Consider the following 20,002-nt stretch of genomic DNA (forward strand, 5'->3'; position numbering starts at 1 on the left):
ATTGATCTAATGTTCAACAACCCACATTTAATTTTTCTAGTTTTCTGCTCAGTTGAATTACATCTAATCATCTAATATTCATGAGATTTCCATGATTTGCTTTATTAAGCCTAAAATTTAATCTGTGCGATTTTTGCCGTGGGCAGGACACTGTCTCTATGGGTTAGTGGGTGGGTAACAGTACAGAAGCTGCAGAGGGGTGTGTTAAACTACAACTCTGCTTCCTGGTCTGGACCCTGGGTTGTCATGGAGGACTAATAAAACTGGCCATATTCCTAGAAAGAAGAGCTGCTCTATCCAAAGAGGGATGTACGCCGTCTCTCCGCATGAGACCAAGTTTTCCCCAAAAATGTTTCCAGTTATCAATGTAGCCCACGTTGTTTTCAGGACACCGCCTAGACAACCAGCGGTTGAAGGACAGCATGCGGCTAAACACGGGCATATTTTAGATATTTGAAGAATGCCGAGGAAGTTTATAGAAGACGGCTATCCTGTTTGCAGCATGTGCAGAAAAAGTGTCTGTGAAAGGCAGCAACGCTTCAAATCTCATGACACATCTGCGTGACCATCACCCACAACTCTACAGTCAATGCAAGGCAAGTTAATGTTAGCGTTTTAGCTAAAATGCGTGATCTGAGGATTTGGGTTGAGGGAGAATGCAACGAGTCGCTATATAAAGCAGCCGCAGCGCCGCTACCTGCATATAAACCGTGTCGCGGACACCCCCATGTTGAATTGACGCTATGCATTACGGGGCTCCCAGGGGCAGATAAGAGTTGGTCTCTCTCCGAGAATAATTATGAATTTAACAATGATTACTGCCTGATGACATTTTCCCACATCTGCAAAGCTCACTGGAACACAAACCGAGGACAATATTTTCCTGATATAGGGTTTCTTACTCAAGTAAGGGTAAAAAAGTATCTGATTAGAAGGCTACTTGAGGACTGAGTATCATCTGATCTAATATTTTTTAAATGATGACATCAAACAGACATAAAATAAGAAGTTATGGGCAAATATTGGTATTTTAAAGACTAAAGGGAAAAAATGTAAACAAATACATAACATAATTACAAAATAACACATTTTAGGCAAAATTTAGACACAAAATGAGGACAATATTTCCTGACATACAGGGTTTATTTAATTGTGTGAAAATGTAGCACGTTTAAAAAAAATACTGCGATAATACCGAAAACCGTGGTAATTTTGGTCACAATACCCGTGAGGTTAAATTTTCACACCGTGACAACCCTAATACAGACCATTTTAGATTAGGTTACATTTCCTTGATTCCCAGATTATGTAGTTTGTAGCACTCATTATAATGTTGTAGAAAATTTCTGGCCAATCCACGTGATCGGTATCGGTGATCAGCATTCTTTGATATCGGTATCGGTGATCGGCAGCAAAAGACCTGATTGGTGCATCCCTAGTTGCTGGAGTCTCTAATGCCACATTTCTGACTATGGAGCTGCCAATGATCAGAGTTGGCTTGTCAGTGGGTGCGTCACTGAGCGGGGAAAATCTGTTAGAAATGTGGACGGGTTGGTGGTGGCCCACGAGCTGAGTTCTATGCTTCCTGCATACCGTCACCCAGCCGGCCTGAGGTCCCGGCTGCTCGGGTTCTGCTGGACGATCGCTACGGGGTGGTTCTGAGCTAGTTAGCCCCGTGCTAGCTAAGTAGCTATGGCTGTTTACGGGCTTTTCAACAGCACGGAGCCGGGCCTCCAATTCTGACACCCTCGCCTCCAAAGCTACAAAAATGCTACATTTATTACACGTACCATTATCACTAAAGGAGGCAGAGTTTTCAAGGTTCAGTTGGGTAATTGTTCCTTTACATTTCTTCCACTTCCATGGGGAGTCCCGCAGGGGTCTGTGCTTGGGCCTCTCCTGTTTTCAATTTACATCCTCCCCCTGGGTTTCATCCTGAGGAAATATTGCCTGGGATATCATATTTATACAGACAATTGCCAGATCTATCTGGCTTTGAACAAACCAGGCTCCCTCTCTCTTCTGGATCAATGTCTGGCTGAAGTGAGGGTTTGGCTTGCCAACAATTTTCTTAAGCTGAACGATTCTAAGTCTGAGGCACTCATGATGACCCCTAACAAAACCACACACTTATCTTCTGATTTGGACACTCTCCCATATGACTTCAAGCAGTGTGTTACCAACCTGGGGGTGAAACTGGATACACACTTTTCCATGGGCCCTCAGATAAATGCAGTGGTCTGATCATGTTTTTATCAGCTGCGCAGACTAGTTAGCTTAAAACCGATCCTGAAACGAGCACCCCTGGAATCTGTAATTCATGCTTTTTCATCTCCCGACTGGATTATGCAAATTCTATTTTAATTGGTTTTCCTGCCTGCACTCTTAACAGGCTTCAGGTCGTACAAAACACGGCAGCCAGGTTTTTAACAAACACCCCTAGAAGAGACCATTTCACACCTGTACTGGCGCGCTCCACTGGCTACCTGTAAACTTCGGAGTCAAGTTCAAAATCCTGACTTTTGTTTTTACGGCCCTGAACGGTCTGGCTCCGGCCAAGATCCTGTCGGATCTTGTGACTCGTTATGTGCCAAACCAGGCGTTGAGATCTGCTGATTGCCTGCTGCTTCGCGTTCCAACAATGAAACACAAAACGTGGGGGCAGCGTGCTTTTGTCTATGCTGCTCCGACACTCTGGAATGCACTTCCTCTTTCAGTGAGGCTGGCACCATCCCTCCTCCGTCTCAAGTCGCTACTTAAGGCTCACCTTTACGACCAGGCATTTTAAATCCTTGACTTTCATTATTTTACTAAGTGCCTTTTTACTGACCGTGATTATCTGCCTTGTTGTGTATTTTATTGTTGACTGTGTATTGTTTTATACTGTGTTTTTACTTTTTATTCTGTACAGCACTTTGGTCGGCTGCCATGCCGTTTTTAAATGTGCTTTATAAATAAAGTTGGTATGGTAGGGTATGGCAAATTAAATCAGTTTTAGCAAGCCACAAACACCAAACTGCTACACGTAGTGCAACACTGAAAACAGGAAACAGGAAACGCCTTACCGCCAGGGAGAAGGACGAGTTTCCTTAAGTTATTTTTGGTCACTTTTGCCAGTTCCAACTGAATGACAAGGGTGGGAATTCTTACAAATTAAACACTAAAATGAACAGAATATGCAGTTCTGGGTAGTTTTTATCTCACTTTCGACCCTCTAACAACATTAATCTCTTCTCCAACGATGTTCTTAACTATCAAATTGTTATGCTAATTAATTATTACATATTTTACTAACTTCCAAACCGACCAAGCTCAAGCAATTGCAGAGCTTCCTGGGCTTCGCAAACTTCACTGGTGCTTCATAAAAAGCTACAGCACCATCGCCGCCCCTCTCACTGGTCTCACCAAGACTGACCACCAGACCGGGCCCTTCTGCCTCACACCTAATGCCCTTAAGACTTTCCACCACCTGGTCCGCCTCTTCACATCCTACACCAATCCTCCTCCGTCCGGACCCCAAGAAGGCGTTCATTGTGGAGATGGATTCCTCTAATGTGGGTGCTGGGGCCGTTCTTTGTCAACGTGGCCCAGGCAATAAACTTCACCCATGCTGCTTCTTCTCACGAAACTTCACCCCCACGGAGATATGGAGTAGGAGACAGGGAGTTGCTGACCATCAAGTGGGCCCTCCGGTGGCACCTGTGCTCAGCAGCCTCGCCTCTGTCAGTGCGCCCCAGGGCAGCTGTGGCTACATTGTAGCTCATCCCCACCAGTGTGTGAATGTGTGTGTGAATGGGTGAATGACTGATTGTGTTGTAAAGCGCCTTGAGGGGTTCCAGGACTCTAGAAGGCGCTATATCAAATACAGGCCATTTACCATTTACCATCCACTGGACTCTTCCCCCTTCGCCACCTGTTATGGGTACCAGCCCTCCACCCTCGATCATCCACCGGAGGACTCCGACTTTCCCGCTGCCCAGACTCTCATCCGCCACTGCCAAGCCACCTGAATCAGAGCCCGTGCTGCCATACGGCAGACCAATGACCGTTACTGGACCCAGCACAACCGCCACCACCACCAATCCGGTCCAGACAAGGTCTGGCTTTCCACGTCCCACCTACGACTGAGGGGGACCTGCCGGAAACTGGCCCCCAGGTTCCTGGGCCCCTACGAGATGGTCTGTCGGATCGGGCCCCTCGCCTACAGGTGTTGGCTTCCAACCTCCCTCAAGATCCACCCAGTCTTTCACACCAGCCAGCTCAAGACGGTCACATCTTCATCCCTGGTAAGTCACCGCCGTGACACAATTATACAAGCTGAACAAGAAAAAGATTTGATGTTCCCAAATGCTTCTCAAAGTTTGTTCCTCTAGCCTAAACTTTGTCAGAGTTCTTTGAACAGATCATCAAAAATAACTGTGAAGTGGCCTAAAAAGACTCAACATGCTACAGACAGTGTAGAGAAACTGGGATGAGCAGGGGAGCTGTTACATTTGGGGAGTCTTTGATTTCTGACCCTTCTGATTCATCTCTAAACTATAAATTTGTGCATACACCTGCATTATTGATCAAAATGAGACAAACGAGAAAAAGAATCATAACCAAGTGTCTTCATAATTTTTGGTGTTATATTAATCTCATCCTTCAACTGTTTTAGCTCATCTGTGCTGGTTTGAATGAACTCAGCCATGCATTTGTGAGATTTTTACCAAAGAGCAGGCAGGGAAAACAAGCTCCCCTATAGCATCTCTTGCCATTCTTCCTCCTCTTCTCCCACACATCCCTCCCTCCCTCACTCTCATCCTTTCTCACACTACCTCAGCATTTCGGAGCTACGGGCAGTATTAACGAGAAGGGAATAGACTCTATTTTCACACACAGCACAGAGAGTAGCCATACAAACACACACACACACTCTAACAATAACACACACTCATGCACAGGGAGAAAACAGGACGTGGACAGAGACTCCAGTTGCAGCATGTCCACTGGCTGCAGTCAGACGTGTAGGAGGAGCTGCTCTGCTCGCCGTTCCATCTCCGTTTGAGTCTTTTAAGCACCTCCCATCATTTTCCCCCTCCCTGATTCCTCGCTCCCTGGCTCTGCGGTTGCTAAGGGGGCTGGCTGGAATGACCTGGGTAAGCAGGAGGCACAAGGAGATGCGCTAGATGGGGCTGCCAGCTGGGAGGACTCTGTGATCCCTCCTCATCTCCAGGCTGACAGACAGACAGCAGAGCTCTGATTCACCATACAGATGCATGCCCATGTAGGAGGGCAAGGCTGTGCAGACCGGGGTCTTCAACAGGCACAGCTTGAGAGGAGGACCACCACAGAGACACACAGGTAAGGGGGTAGCTCACTTGGGGAAAGCTCTGCTGGATTTCTGTCAATGCTGACTTGTGCAGATGTTAAGGAATCAGCAGCTGATTCCAGATTAATTCAGTCCTTTGATTTGGATCTGTGCTTTAAATGTGATTGATCACTCACTGGAGCTTTTACTGTGTGTGTGTCGTGTGTGCGTGCCTGCTGTGCTGCATGACCATTGGAGGGAGATGGGTTTGTGGATTAGTGCCGTGGCAGCATAATAATGAAATGTGTCTCCTGGAGGACATGCTCCGATACCCATCGGATGTCTACGGAACGTCATTGGAAATAAAAAAAAGGATGCAGCAGGACAGAGCGGAAAAAGAAAGAAAAGAGAGTATTGATACAAAAAAGTACATTAGAAAAATGTACCTATAAAACTCAATTTATTCCACACCACATTCACCCAATTTTATTTCCATTGAAGTGTGTACCAAGGTGTCTACAAGTGCTTAAATTGAAGAAATGTTGGGGAAAATTAAAAAGCTTCAGGGGACTTTGCAGGAATGGTGCTCAGTGAAGTTGGAGAGCAGGGAGAGCCCTTGGCTGCTAAGTGGGGTGCTACATCAAGCTGAGAAAGGCAGAAGTTGGGTGAGAAGCCTGAGGACAGAAAGGATTTGCTGACATTTTTTACTGAATGGCTTCAAACTGAGAAAACACATGAATGGGGGGTTTATACAGCGATTGGACATGAAAACTCATCTTTCAACTAAAGATGAAATATTGCATCTTTAAAGGTCAAGGGAAAAGGTCACTTTACAACCTCTATCAATGTGTTTTTGATGTTATTGTAAGTCGCTTTGGATAAAAGCGTCTGCCAAATAAATAAACATAAACATGTTTACCTCTAAACATTTGTAACGACTCCTGAAACGACTTTAGAAAGAATGCTTTTACTTTCTCTGTGGATGTCAAGGACCATGACAGCGGCAGCCCCGTTCTGAGATTGGCTCTGGGAAAATGTGCTTCATGCAGAGGTGCCTCAGAGATGAGCTGTCCAGTGATGTTGCACAGAGCATACATCACTAAACACAGAGCCGTAGACCCAGGAGGAATCAACAGAAAACGGGGGGATAAATCCATTTTTTCGATACCCAGGCTCCTGTGATCTCATCGTGTGGCTCGACTAGTTATGGAGACACTGGACAGCAGCAAATGGAGAGAAGAACATTAAAACAGGCTACCTGACAGATGAGGGGAAAAGCACTCTCTTCAGTGCTATGGTTAATTCAAGAGGCAGTGGACTCAACACATGTCAAAAATATCAATAGTTTTCATCATACGGTGTGTCATGTAATGGACGGTGGCTGTTTTACAGGTTAGTTGTAAAAGCTCTACTGCACCATCTCACTGGGTGTAACTCTTGCTTTTCAACACAGAATTGATATGTCATTTGTGAAAAGGTGGCATCAAATATTTGTGAAACTGTCTTAAAAAACATCTGAAGTTGATGACATCTACCATCATTTTCTTTTCAATTCAGTTACGATTGCCTCTCAAATTTTTCTCATAATTCCTACGATTCTGCACTGAAACTAAATTGAGAATCATTTGAAACGTTGTCCAGATGCCAGAGATGGCTCTGAGATTGTTCTCAGAGACAATTTGTCTTGCAAACGTATTAATGATATTCAAAATTGCAGCAACTTGAGTAGGGCAATTATTAACCCTTGCAAACGTTTCAACCATTCTCGAAACTCAGCGGCTAATGTCATTTTGAACACTCGCAGCTGAGTGAGAACCTGCCTTAGAAGGGCTGACGATGATGCTGAGTCACTGCAAAGGCTTTATAAATCCAAGCACACTTTAAAGGCAGGAAAATAGATTTACAATTGTAGCACAAGAACATAAATCAGTGGAAAATTAAATCTGAGCAATAAATATGAAAAATGAATGATTTATAAGTCTGCAAGTTACCCTTAGAAACAAGAGCAACAAAGCCTGTTGAGCGTCACCATTTCTCTTAGCTACATGCTCTCAATGTTTGGCGGCATTGCATCAGTTTCCATTAGCAGAGAGAGATTTGTCTTTTATACTCTCAATATAGCAAAGACGGGCTGTTCTGAAAGAATATTCATCTTGTGAATTGTGGTCAACTTGTTATAAATCTAAGCAGCATTGCTATAAGACTTTGCAACTCATGTTAAGAAACGGGGAACCCTTGTTCCGAGGCATTTTAGAAACTCTCATTAAAGTTGATTGCAGTTTGGTTCCAGCAGCTGGATAAACTAGTTGGAGACAAATAACTGTCTAAAAACTGTCCAATTTTCACTGAATTGACTATAACAAGTTGTTCCAATCCTGCAATGGACTGGCTCTGTCCAGGGTGTACCCCGCCTACTTGCCCGTTGACTGCTGGAGATGGGCACCGGCCCCCCCGTGACCCTACATGGACTAAGCAGGTTCAGAAGATGGATGGATGGATGGAAGTTGTTCCAATTTGTATAACAAATTATGTAAATCAAGTTACAAAATGTCTTTTAATGTGTTTTTATTTGTCAGGTTGTCTTTTGTTGGCCAATCACCTATAGAATAGCTCAACTTAGAGGTTGTCCCAAAATAAATCTTGAACCCTGTGAATCATATTTCAGATGGGCTTCAAGCACACATAACAACTTTGTGAGAAAATCTGTCTTGAACATTGTTTGAACGTGTTCAAAGTTCAAGCAACAGTGGAGAACGAACTTCCAGTAATGTTTTCAGACGTTTTTGAAACTTCCTCTGGAGTTAGCCACCAATAGTCTAAGCCAGATGAGATGCTGGCTTTGGAAGCTGCGTTTCATGATGCTTTGGTTGAGGCCGAACGTTTTCATGGCGCCAAAGTTCCGCACAAGCTTTAGAATTTAAAATAAATGTCTTTGTTTTGAAGCCTAATTTAATAATCGATATTCTGACTTCACAAACACAGATCTAAAGCACATCATAGCATCCAAAACTAATTTCTACCATCTTGCTGTATATTGTACTTTCAGAGGCAGCTCTGTTTCATCTTCTCTGTCAACTTTTGCTTAGTCATTACAAAGAGCAGAACACCCCCAAGGTTGCAGGGTAGAAAAAGTTAACATCGTTCGCTGTGCCGCCTTTACAAAAGTTCACAAACCTGCCAACTTCTTATACTGTAAACACGGCACACCGAGGCGACCAGAATAACATGACTGCCATCGATAAATACTAAGCCAGGCCATGCTTTCAAAATCCAATCAGCATCAAAGTGGCAAGGTCCGGTGCACATGGAAGGAAAACCAGTAGGCACCGGTCAACAGATCTGAAGACACACATAAAGGTGAAGCAGAGCACAAAAAAGAGAGAAAAAAGAACTGGCGCCAAATTATACCTACAGATTACACCAATTACTGCAGTGGACATTTTTAAATGAGGGAAACAAAGCACTTTATTTTAGTCTCTGTCACACTTTGTGAGTCTAGTTTAAGCACTGCTGCATGGCTCCACTAAAACACATGAGTGCTCCCAGAGACGCACATGAAAGAATCGTGTGTTCACAAAATCTGTGTGACCTCTCTGTAGCTGATTTAAAATCTGAGCATTCATTTTAATCTTTAGTTTTAATTGTTGGGCTGAAAGGTTTGTGTCTTACAATCAACGTTCAGCCACATCAGTTGCATAACTGTGTGTCTGTTGATGTCTGATGAAAAAGATCCTGTAAGCTCAATGTAACTTACACCTTAATGCCATTGAACACCACTGATGCATTTGGGGGACATTTGTTTAGATTAATTGCGTGCTTCAAAGGCTGTGAGATCCAGATTTCTGCATATTAAACAACATCTGTGGCATACAGATGTGTTTCTTCATTAGCAATTGCCATCATGAATTCAGAATAAACAGTTTGTTCACTAATGATGGGATTTATTTGTTGTTTTAGTTTGATTTCTGTGCTAATGAAGATACCACTACATTTAATTCAGTTGAAGGAAAAACTGATTTCTTTGGTCCATTAAATCATAACAAATGTTTTATTAAACTATGTTTAGTTTTTGCAGAGCTGTTTAGATTTCTGAGTTGTCTTCATCAGTGTAATAAAAATGTCTCAATGAAGAAAGTGTGAGAATTGTTGAAAATAACTTAAACATAGATTCTGTGGCATTAGCTTATGCACTCTGACATGTTTTTTACTGGTTGTTCCTGGATCAGGGCATTGAAACTCAACATCACCTTGTTTTTTCAAGACATTTCCTGTGGTCTTTAGTAGAAATAAGTTCCTTGTGAGGTGATCTCAGTGAGGAAAAAGCTCTGGCGCTCCTGTTTCAGGAGTTAAGTTAGCCAGAAGAGTGGGGCACAGAACACTGCGGGATACAGACCCAGTCCCAATACTCACACTTCCACACTTGCGCCCCTCAATAAGACGTCTTATTGTAATCTTTACATAGAATTGATTTACAGATATAAAATCAATTCAGTAAAATATAAAGCATTTTATTTAAATATCCATTCATTATTTTACAAGCACAGAGAGCCGCATCAGATGGATGGAAGAGCCGCGGGTTGCCAACCCCTGGTATAGCCTATAAAATGACATGTTGAGGACCCAAACTCAATACATCTCTTTTATTGTGAGGTAATAATTTCTCCGAATTTTGCAGTTGCGGGTGGGAGTAGACATGCACTCTGCAGGTGCGGGCGGGAATGTGACACACACGTTGCGGTTGCGGGCGGTAATTGTCAGAAATTCAGCGGGAGCGGGCAGGAGCGGGATGAAGAAAACAGTCCCGTGCAGGGCTCTACTGCTGCGTTTCAGTCAGGGGTCGGCAACCCGCGGCTCTGGAGCCACATGCGGCTCTTCCATCCATCTGATGCGGCTCTCTGTGCTTGTAAAATAATGAATGGATATTTAAATAAAAAGCTTTATATTTTACTGCATTAATTTTACATCTGTATGCCAATTTTAAATGTAAAGATTGTCTGCGTAAACCTGAACAGTTCCAACCTGGTCTTACTGTGAGACTGGGTTGACGCGCCACGCTTGTGCGTAATCATAGGCGCTTCTGAGCTGAAGAGGATGTGAGGCTTCTCCTAAGACGGCTCCTGGATGCGTTGCTACATTGGAGACAGGAACAAGCGCTATTCAGCCAAAGTTTCATAATCAGGGAACATTTTCTAATTGACAAGTCTCTCTGAGAGACAGGGTTTGGAAAACACTCGCTTCAGTTGGAGGAGTCTTCCCGCATGCGCTCTGGTTCTGCGATGCGCTCCAAGCCCCTTTCCACATCTTCAGCTCACTGTGTACCTTATGTAGTACACGCTGACAGTGAGCTGTGCTGAGCAGTGTCCAGCTCAGATGTTCAGATGGGAATCTTTTCTTGAGTGATTTAGTGTTTCAATTTTTTTATGAATTCGATTAAAAATAAAGGGGTCCGGCCCGGCCCGTGTCCTAGGTAATTACACAGTCATTGGCCTGAAGCCCGGCCCGAGGGCCGTCGGGCCGGGCCGACCCAAGGGCCTAGGGCTTCAGTGCAGGGCTCTACAAGACACTTCACCCAACTTGCCTGTGTTAGTGGTGGTCAGAGGGGCCGTCGGCGCCAAATGGCAGCCTTGCCTCTGTCAGACCTCCCCAGGGCAGCTGTGGCTACAAGTAGCTTACCATCACTATCAGTGTGTGAATGTGAGAGTGTGTGAAAGCGTCTTTGGGTGTCTTGAAAAGCGCTATATAAGTTCAATGCATTATTATTATTAATCCATCCCTAAGTGCAAATTATGAGAAAAAAGACTCAAGTGGCCTTTCTGAAATATCTATTTTTATGTATAACAGATTTTGACTGTATGAAACAGGAAGGGAGGTTGTCAGACAGAGCCAGTACTTAGCACCGTCAGCAGTTCTGGATGCGAACATGCTGACGAGTCGAGGCCTTTCATGGAGTCCTCTACAGACCTATGTGTTTCCACTAAGTGGACTTACTGAAGTCCAACATTATGTATGACACGTTAACTGTTGTCTCTGACTAGCTGACTGTCAGCCTGATGAGCAGAAAGACTGGTAAAAGGAAACAAACCTGGGATTAGATGTACTCCAAAAGTCAAAAGCAGATCAAATATAACATACGTAGTAAAATAAGAACATGAAAGTACCAGTATTCTAGACACTTCTTTCATGAGAGAATTTTTTATTATGAAATTGAATAAACACTTAGAATCTCAACGCAATCCTAACAAGATGCCTTAATTGGCTCCTGTTGGTGTGGAGGAGCAGCGAGTCTACTCTGAGCCCCTCCCGGGTGGGAAAACCTAAGGGTCTCTAAGAGAAAACCCAGCCTGCAGAAAATACTCATTTCAGCTGCTTGTATCCATGACCTTTTTCTTTTGGTCACTACCCAAAGCTTGTGACCATAGGTGAGGGTAGGAACATAGGTCAACCTGTAAATCGAGAGCTTTGCCTTCCGGCTCAACTCTCTCTTCACCACGACAGACCAGCACAACGTCCGCATCACTGCAGATGCAGCACCAATCCACCTGTCGATCTCACGCTCCATCTTTTCCTCACTCGTGAACAAGGCTCTGAGATACTTAAACTCCTCCACTTGGGGCAGGACCTCATCCCTGATCTGTTGAAGACATACCCTTTTCAGACTCACGACCATGGTCTGGGATTTAGAGGAGCTCGTTCTCAACCCAGCTGCTTCACACTCAGCTGTAAATCGCTCCAGCAAAAGTTGTAGATCCCGATTTGATGAAGCCAACAGGACCGCATCATCTGCAAAAATCAGAGGCCCGATCTTAAGGCCACTAAAACAGATCTGCACAACACCTTTGCTGCGCCTAGAAATCCTGTCCATAAAGGTTATGAACAGAATCTGTGATAAAGATCAGCCTTGGCGGAGTCCAACTATCACCGGAAATGAGCTTGACTTACTGCCGACAATGCGGACCAAGTTCTGACACCGGGAACCTAACAGCCCGTATCAGTGGGCCTGGTACCCCATACTCCCGGAGTACCCCCACAGGGCCCACACATGTAGATTGGTTGGGCGAACTCCCACCCACCCTCCATGACCTCCCTAAGGGTATAGATCTCTATACATGGGAACGTAAATCACATATATCCAGATACACATTACTAATTTGAGGTCTATTATCTTACTGGGGCTGGGGGTGGGGGGCAGATATTGTGTTTTTGTAAATGTACTTGATATACACCGAACCACTGCTTCACTGGATATCTGTATCCATGACAGGTTGGTGCAGTAATGGAAATAAAACCAGATCAGCTGAATTATCTGCAGGGTACCGGTTTATCACCTGCTGTGGGATACCACTCTTTTGATGCAATATAAGTTTTACTCTCAGGAAGAATTCTGTTCCTACAGTATCCCCCAGAGTCCTGATATCTGTTTGATACCAATAGTTACTCAACACCAAAATGAATCCAAAACGATCTATGTAAAAGCTGAATACCACCTCAGTGCATAAACACTGATGGTTTTATTAAACCCGCCATCCTTCTGGGGTGAGTTCTATAGACCAGAGTTGAGCTGTCCCTGGATGATATCAGTAAAACGAGCAGAAGCAGCATGTGGTGGTCTCAGGAGCACAGTGCTCTGGGCATAAATATATAATATAGAAATAAATGTATAAATGAATAATTTTTTAAGTGTGAAAGTGGCAGAAATATATCACAGCTGTAGAAAGATACTGCTCCTATCAAGGCACCGTTGCTTCTCGAGTTATTTTTATTTATTTGTTTGTTTTTTTCATTCTGAAGGACAGAACCAGCACTCATTCTGCCCAATTTACAACAGCTTCATAAACTCAGGCTGAACTCTCAGCACTCCAGATCTGTCTCCTAATAAAATGTATGCTGCATCATGAAGAGAAGACTCAGACAACAATACCCACAGACTGTTAAGCAGCTGAAATCTGGTGTTCGGCAACAGTGGATGCAGAGCTGAGACAATTACAGCATATGATTTTTAAACAATTAAAAAATGTAATTAAAATGAGGATGGAAGACAGGGAACTTCTGGCATTCGCAAGTCTTTGAGTGCCTGAAAATGGGTTTTTAATCAACAGTGTTTTCTGCAATAAGTCATTTAAATATGCTAAATAAGTATTTCACTAGAGGCTAAACTTTATGTGGTATTTTAGAAAATCTCCCAACAAACAGAGATAACATTCATCCCACTCATATTCCTCTCTTTTACCATGAAAGTAAAATAAATTTCTTCTCTCAGTGTCACGCTCGCTTGCTCTTTCTCGTGGTCACCCCTGACAACCAGCTTTTTCTGGAGCTGTATCCGAGGGCCAATTGAGCCAAAGATGGAGAGACGATCAGACACAGATTTAATAAATGAAACACAGATACATTGATGATATTTGGTTTGAAATGGTCATTTTAATTCAATTCAATTCATTTCAATTCAAAGATAGTTTATTAATCCCAGAGGGAAATTAAAGTTTCAGTACACACAATTCAGAGATCAGACATACATAGGCAAAGACACATGACAAGAATTGGTGACTGTGGTCATTCGCAACCCTGAGTCGCGCTACCTTAATAGAGATCAGATCATCTGTGCCTACAGATCTCTGAAAAACACGATCTGGTGGAGAGCAACAGACAGAATTTTTTTGTAACTGGGACCAGATCCCAAACAAATACTTTTGGGGAAAATAATAAAGAGAAAAATTTGCAGTGAATGCAAAAACTAGAAGTGGATTGAGAGTGTGTGCCATCTTGGTTAGCTTTTTGAGCACAGGCTTAGTTTCACTGATATTCAACCTGTCAAGCACCACCATGGTGGATTATGGTCAAGGAGACTGAAGTACTGAGTACCATTTTAAGACGTAAAACTTTATCAGAGGTTGTTGTTTGAGTTTGCTGACTCATCCACCCGCTCTGAGTTTCCACCTGCACAGACTTTATCCCCTTCTTGCTTGCATCACAAACCTGACAGCTGCTAAGAGATGTTTACACTTCAGCACGACCATATGTTAGTCTGAAATTACGCTGAAGTTCAGGTACTCCTAGAGTGGCCCTTATGTCAGGATCTTAACTACAAACCCGGCTCTGAAGTTGGGTTTTGTTTTGGGGCAGAATGTTTGTTTTGCTCCACCTGGAGGCAGCTGTGGCTCAGAGTAAACAACAGTTTGCCATTTGGAGAGTCACTGGTTAGGACAGAGAATAACCACACGTTGATTTCTCAGGACTGATCTGCAGCACAACTCCTTCCTGCTGATGCCTCTGAGGCGGCAATTCTCCCCCGGCTCCTCGTGCCCCACAGCCACGCAGAAAAAAGCTCATAGGTCATTAGATGGCCATAACGTGTTTGTTCTTGGCATGTGTGGAAGATATTTTACGTTTGTCTGCCATGATGTGGGGGGTTATCCATGGTAACTGTTGTCTTCAGTGCGTTTTATCAGCTGGAGAACCTGTAAAATTTTACTTTACTGTCCTTATTTCCTTTACTTGTGCAGCCTACAGCTCTACTTGTGCTACCTATGCTGATGGATTTTATTTGCTTTGTTTATTGACAGCGAACAGATAAACACAATGGTGGTCAATGGGGATGTGTCGGCTTCTTGGCGAAGGTGTGGGTGCATAACGTTTCAAGGGGTCTAAAACTGGAAGGCTTGCATTCATCCAGAGAGTAAACCTTTGATCTAAAGGCTATAATTCTTGTTTTTACATTGTACACACTGTTATACTGAAAGTTCCTGTAGTATTTATTACCAGATGGGATGGACGGCAGCCTATCAGTTTGTCTTCTCCATCCCATCCTTTGTCCAAGTGAAAACACGCTGACCTAAATCTTTCAGTTTATGGCAATACACCGAATATTTTAGAGGAGTTTAATGGATTTCTTCAATCAACTCCTTTTCTGTCACTTCAGCCACTCACCTCCCATCTTCTTCTCTTGTTTTGTTTCTTCTCCATCATAAAATTTGGCTCAGATGCCCAAATGTGAAAAATCCCAAGGACGTGGAACTACAATGGCTCAGAAGCTTTTTATTTTGAGCTCACTCAGCTGCTTTCCCAGACATGGATTAAAGACAGTCCTCGACAAAAAAGGAATATTCAATAAAGATCTGCACTGACACAAGTTTTTAGTGTGGGGCTTGGCTTAATCCACATCTGAGAAATAGAGCCCGAGTTTTAAAAGAGCTTTACATAAGTTCATCCTTTTACTGAAAAAGCAGGATAAATCTTATTGTTTTCTTAGTGAAGCCATGATGTGTTTTTCTTCCTGAGGCATTTCTCCATGTATATCCAACATGGAGAAATGCCTTTCAGTTTTACCCTTTTCAAAACAAAACTCAAAACACATATGTTTAAATCTGCCTACAAACTCTGATTTTATTGAACTGTTTCTCTCTTTGTTTTTTCTTGTTTGGGTTTTATTATTGTTTTATTGTATTTTATTAAGTGTTTTCTGTCAAGTGACCTTGGGTGTCCTGAAAGGCACTTTTAAATAAAATGTATTATTATTATGGTTCAAAGAGAGCTGTGAACCCAGATAACCACACATGCTTACTTTTAAGAAGTGGCAGAGGTTCATCTAAAAAAAAAAATATATATATATATATATATATATATATATATATATATATATATATATATATATATATATATTCTTTTTATCTCAAGCAAGTTTGAGAAAAGGAGAAGAAATGGAAATTAAAATCAAAATATAAAGTAAAAGATGATTGATTGTTTTCATCAATTTTTTCAAAATAAGAGCATGGGCATTTTGATAGCTTATTAATTAAGACACTCATCCAGTATACAGTGTGGTCTTGCTTTCTTTAGGTATATATGATGTTTATGTATTTGTCACAAAGATGCCATTTCTCCTGATCACAGCCGAGTGTGTTTTCTAGCAAGCTGCCACACACAAGTCTGCATCCCACCTAAACACGACTCTTTGAAGTGAAGCCACAACATCAGCAGCAGAGAGTGCAGCTCCCAGATTTCTTTTAAAATTTCTTTTAAATGTACAAGGACGTTCAAGCTGCCGGATGACTCACAGCCACATCTTAATGCTCGTAGAAGTCTGAAATGAAACTCAGCTGAATGTTTAGAACATTTAACGCTTTATTGTAATGGAGTAACACATTTGCTGTTTGTTTTTCCGAACTAATCAAGGAGGACGGTATGCTGCAACACAATTCATCATTTATAGTACAAATAAAAAAAACATGCTATGTAACAAAAAGAAAACTTCTCAATTAGACCAACAATAATTCATCAAGTGACTCAAATCATTCAATTACAACCAATTCCTGAGATAAATAGTTCTATTTTATATATTTTAAAACTGTAGCTGGAGAATAAATATAAATAAAGAATTTTCACCTTCTTTCATTACTGAAAATTGAAACCATGAAACCCTTTGCCGTCACCAGCTCAGTGGCCTAGTGGTTGAGTGGCCGCCCTGAGACTGGGAGATCGAGGTTCGATTCCCGGTCAGGTCATACCAAAGACTTTAAAAATGGGACTCAACGCCTCCCTGCTTGACACTCAGCTTTAAGGGGTTGGACTGGGGGGTTAAACCACCAAATGGTTCCCGAGCACAGCCACAGCTGCAGCTCACCGCTCCCCCCATGGGGATGGGTCAAATGCAGAGATGAATTTCACCAGTGTGTGATGATGACTATGGGACTTTAACAATTTTAGATGCTGCCACTTTGTGTTTTCAAGCTAGCCTTAGCACTTGGGATGTGTTTTTACTCAGAAGCATTTGTCATCAATTTATACGGAGGGCTGTGGGTATATCTATACAAAATGTGTTCATCAAGTTATTTGCACAAAAATCACTCTCGAGCAATCTCAGCATCTCTATTCTTGACAGTTCCAGTATCTAAACAAGCAGTTTCAGGGCTCTGTCTAACACCACCTTGGTGGTGTTGGTCCTCCATGTCTCTGCTCCATGGAGGAAAACTGCCTTCATGCTGATAGTGATGATCTTGACTTTAATCTTCTTGGGGTTTCCACCCAGCGATTGTTCTGTGCACTTCTTTTGACAGCAGCAGCGCTGCTCCTTGGGTGTGTGTGTGTGTGCAGGGGGGTTACCTCTTCATGTCTGAAGTGTAGCAGCATCTCCCCTGAGGCCAGTTATTTCTGTCCTCACTGTGTTAATCTAGAATGGCTGATTCCAAGCAGGGCGAGGATGTAAAATGTCATTTCTCAGATGTGCTTGCTGCTTCCTAGTTCAATCAATTCAGGTGCAGATTTTTGTTGCCCTGGTGGATAGAAGGGTTGTCGGTCCTCCATAGACGTCTAGCTTTTGCCACGTGGCGTCATACTTCTAGTCGAAGACCCAACTCCACCCAGTGTAGAAGTGAGTTATCAAGCTCTGCATTTCTGTAGCTAGGATGCTTTTAGAGGTAGGGGTAGCTAACCGCACACCCTACTGTCCTGCGCTTGTTGAAGTTGGTCAGGTGCAGGTTCAGCTACATAACATACTGACCAAGTTATTCCATAAATTTAATTTTTTTCCCCCACCAATGTTCCGGGCACATTCCACAATGACACTGTGGAGTTAAAGATAACATGCTGTAATCATTACTCTCTTCCTGTTCACAGTTCTCTCAGCTTTCACTGTTGCCCTGACTCATCTACAAATGTCCTTAAAACAAAACTAATTGTAACAGTGGGCGTGTAATGGCTGGCTTTGCTCTTATGTTACTATAATTAAATGAATAAATGATTCCATTTGGATTAGTTCAACACCTGGTTCTCCCTGAATATTACTTTTGAAAAATGTAATCATTAATTTAAAGAGAAACACGACAAAGTCAGAATAACCTTAATAGTACCAGTAGTGCAAAAACCGACATAATGTGGGCAGCAGTAGCTCAGGTGGTAGAGCGGGTTGCCTCATGATCGGAGGGTCATGGGTTCGATTCCAGCTCCCGCCAGGGGTATCCTGCTGTTGTGTCCTTGGGCAAGACACTTCACCCAACTTGCCTGTGTTGGTGGTGGTCAGAGGGGTCGACGGCGCCAAATGGCAGCCTCGCCTCTGTCAGACCTCCCCAGGGCGGCTGTGGCTACAAGTAGCTTACCATCACTAGCAGTGTGTGAATGTGAGAGTGTGTGAAAGCGTCTTTGGGTGTCTAGAAAAGCACTACATAAGTTCAATGCATTATTATTATTATTATAATAAAAACATCAAATATGTTTTTCTGCCAGCACACTACAGCTGAAGAGCGCAGAGAGCCAGACAAGGGAGGAATCTCCCCCTCTACCTTTGATTTGTCGGACTAACAAAGTCTGAGGCTTCCTCTCAATCTTGTGTTCATGTTTTCCTGCAGAGATTTGGGAGCTTCTTTGATGTGCATGCTGCTCACTCCCCAAAGCAGCACGGAGCAAAGATAAAGCTTTTCCTCATAATACGGCGCTTCACTTCAAAGGTCAGGAATTGAAACATACAGGTGTGTGTGTGTGTTTCCTTTTACTTATGTAGATTAGCTATTACCCAAATTATTCAGTTTATTCCTAAATGAAATTGGCAGACAAAAGTGAAACCACAAAATACTGACATTTGTTTTCATGTAACCACACATCTGTGTGTTCCAATTTAGAAAACAAATATTTCAAGAGTAAAAATGATTGTAAAACTGAGGAATCCGAATGTTTACCAACCAGTTTCAAGCAAACGATCCACTCGGTTCATTGTATAAGTCATGGCTCTCATGAAGGGCTTTATGCGTGTTAACATCTAACATTAGATAGTTGTTGTTCGTACAGAGATTACACTGGCTGTTCTAAATCTAACTCAGATTTCTAATACAGTATGTCCCATTTGTTTGTTTGTTATTCGTTCTTTTACAAAACTACCCCTGTTGTTGCCTTTGTTCTGCCATTTTCTTTCACATCTGATGGACAGAAGTAATTGCTGAAGGAATAGTGAATCCATTCCACCTTAAAAAAGGAAAGTTTGAGGTAGCTGATAAACTGGAAAATTGTTTTAAGTCCTTTCTGATCTTACCTCAGCAAGGGTCTGATTTTCTATTTGGCTTCAAAAGAATGGTTTGTCCAATCACCAGCAAAGAGCTTTTTCGTTTTGTTTTTAGGCTCGATGTTATCCAACAGTTTCCAGGGAAATCGTCCAAACTGGTTATGGTCCACTCAGATCTAGTCAGGAAAATATTTGAACCAATGTGGAGACTAGAATAAACAAATTCTCCAAAAAGCCAATGTCCCATCTGACTGGATTCAAAGTAGATTGGGTAAAAAACTGAATCCAGCAGCAGAACAAGCAGCACTGAAACAGCTGATGCAATGGACACACCAGGTCCTTTTCCACTAAACCTTTTTATTTTCAGCCCACAGACAACTGCAAATATTTTACCTAACCATGCTTTTAAGTAACTCCTCAGAACCAGAAGCACTTGGACTGATTTCTTGATATTTGAATGTTGTCACACCCTTTTTCAATGAAGGACTTTGTTATCTTGATTAGCCAAATAGGTGGATAACACCCTTGGTTTGCCTTAAAAACCCATCCATCCATCCATCCATCCATCCATCATACTTTTCCTCTAAGCATGCCTGCACCACAGCAAGTATCTCAGTGGGCTGAAAATGACGTTGGACGGCTGTGAATATAGAGAGAACACTAAAACAGGCTGGCTGATGGATGAGTTAAAAACACTCTTCAATGGCATGATTAATTCAGGAGGCAGC

The 20,002-nt window shown here is 42.6% G+C and overlaps 1 protein-coding gene across 4 annotated transcripts in view; it reads left to right on the top strand.

Moving 5' to 3' along the window:
• Nucleotides 1–4,820: 4,820 nt before the first annotated feature.
• frmpd3 (FERM and PDZ domain containing 3) overlaps nucleotides 4,821–20,002 on the top strand; it is a 186,320-nt gene continuing 171,138 nt past the window's right edge. For 3 of the 4 annotated variants that reach the window (XM_054738961.2, XM_054738960.2, XM_054738962.2), the window contains exon 1: nucleotides 4,822–5,343. The gene's annotated coding sequence lies outside the window, so the exon portion shown is untranslated. Of the gene's footprint in view, nucleotides 5,344–20,002 lie in introns of all 4 variants that reach the window. The other variant, XM_054738967.2, reaches the window with a different exon arrangement.

The sequence above is a fragment of the Nothobranchius furzeri genome, chromosome 1 (assembly GCF_043380555.1).
Source record: "Nothobranchius furzeri strain GRZ-AD chromosome 1, NfurGRZ-RIMD1, whole genome shotgun sequence".
Lineage (NCBI taxonomy): Eukaryota > Metazoa > Chordata > Actinopteri > Cyprinodontiformes > Nothobranchiidae > Nothobranchius > Nothobranchius furzeri.